Here is a 2,100-nt window from a genome sequence, read left to right as displayed (position 1 = left end):
TCACTGTCTAGCTTTACCTTGCTTTTTTCTAATATTGAATCTTCAGCTGATCAAATGAATTTATACATGTGCTCTTATAGATGTGAATATAAGGTTTATAGTAATCCTAAATATCTTTGTTCGAGTTGTTCGTATGTTATAAACCAAGTCTGTGAATTTGTAAATCTATCTAATAGTGCAACTACACAAGTAAAAAGAAATGTGGGAGGAGGGTTTATGAAGGATGTGGTTACTTACATGGTGATGGATGATTTGACTGTGAAACCAATGTCCACCATTTCTAGTATTACTCTCCTGAACAAGTTTAGTATAAAAAAAGTTGGTGCTTTGGTGGAGAAAGTTATTACTTTAGATGTCAATCAGGGTGTGAAGCTGCTGAGGGCATCTTTGCAATCCAAGATCGTTCTTACAGATGTCTAAACTTTAAAGAATAGTATAAGAGAGAGCGAGAGGCAGGGAAAGAGCGAGATTTATGGAGAGACTGAGATTCAGAGAGAGTGTGAGATTCAGGGAGAGAGTGAGATTCAAGGAGAGAACGAGATTCATGGACTGTGATTAGGCTTTTGAAAAATCAAGGCATGGTTGGATGCTTATCTAATTTGTATGAGAGTGTTGAAGCTTTAAATGACACATATTTACAACCAAATCAGAGCAAAGACACCCTTTTGAAGCCTAAAGTTTCACTGTCTAGCTTTACCTTGCTTTTTCCTAATATTGAATCTTCAGCTGATCAAATGAATTTATACATGTGCTCTTATAGATGTGACTATAAAGTTTCTAGTAATCCTAAATATCTTTGTCCGAGTTGTTCGTATGTTATAAACCAAGTCTGTGAATTTGTAAATCTATCTAATAGTGCAACTACACAAGCAAAAAGAAATGTGGGAGGAGGGTTTATGAAGGATGTGGTTACTTACATGGTGATGGATGATTTGACTGTGAAACCAATGTCCACCATTTCTAGTATTACTCTCATGAACAAGTTTAGTATAAAAAAAGTTGGTGCTTTGGTGGAGAAAGTCATTACTTTGGATGTCAATCAGGGTGTGAAGCTGCTGAGGGCATCTTTGCAATCCAAGGTTGTTCTTACAGATGTCTAAACTTTAAAGAATAATATAAGAGAGAGCGAGAGGCAGGGAGAGAGCGAGATTCAGGGAAAGAGCGAGAGTTATGGAGAGAGTGAGATTCAGGGAGAAAGCGAGATTCAAGGAGAGAACGAGATTCATGGACTGTGATTAGGCTTTTGAAAAATCAAGGCATGGTGGGATGCTTATCTAATTTGTATGAGAGTGTTGAAGCTTTAAATGACACATATTTACAACCAAATCAGAGCAAAGACACCCTTTTGAAGCCTAAAGTTTCACTGTCTAGCTTTACCTTGCTTTTTCCTAATATTGAATCTTCAGCTGATCAAATGAATTTATACATGTGCTCTTATAGATGTGACTATAAAGTTTCTAGTAATCCTAAATATCTTTGTCCGAGTTGTTCATATGTTATAAACCAAGTCTGTGAATTTATAAATCTATCTAATAGTGCAACTACACAAGCAAAAAGAAATGTGGGAGGAGGGATTATGAAGGATGTGGTTACTTACATGGTAATGGATGATTTGACTGTGAAACCAATGTCCACCATTTCTAGTATTACTCTCCTGAACAAGTTTAGTATAAAAAAAGTTGGTGCTTTGGTGGAGAAAGTCATTACTTTAGATGTCAATCAGGGTGTGAAGCTGCTGAGGGCATCTTTGCAATCCAAGACCGTTCTTACAGATGTCTAAACTTTAAAGAATAGTATAAGAGAGAGTGAGAGGCAGAGAGAGAGCGAGATTCAGGGAAAGAGCGAGATTTATGGAGAGAGTGAGATTCAGAGAGAGAGTGAGATTCAGGGAGAGAGTGAGATTCAAGGAGAGAACGAGATTCATGGACTGTGATTAGGCTTTTGAAAAATCAAGGCATGGTTGGATACTTATCTAATTTGTATGAGAGTGTTGAAGCTTTAAATGACACATATTTACAACCAAATCAGAGCAAAGACACCCTTTTGAAGCCTAAAGTTTCACTGTCTAGCTTTACCTTGCTTTTTCCTAATATTGAATCT

At 36.8% G+C, this 2,100-nt stretch overlaps 1 pseudogene; it reads left to right on the top strand.

Annotated features, from left to right (window-relative positions):
- The first annotated feature begins 237 nt into the window (after positions 1-237).
- LOC150032065 (uncharacterized) lies at positions 238-1,780 on the top strand (annotated as a pseudogene).
- The last annotated feature ends 320 nt before the right edge of the window (positions 1,781-2,100 follow it).

This window comes from Benincasa hispida, chromosome 12 (genome assembly GCF_027475165.1).
Source record: "Benincasa hispida cultivar pf3 chromosome 12, pf3_genome.v1.1, whole genome shotgun sequence".
NCBI lineage: Eukaryota > Viridiplantae > Streptophyta > Magnoliopsida > Cucurbitales > Cucurbitaceae > Benincasa > Benincasa hispida.
Note: the sequence above shows the minus strand (reverse complement) of the source record. Positions and strands in the feature narration are given on the sequence as shown.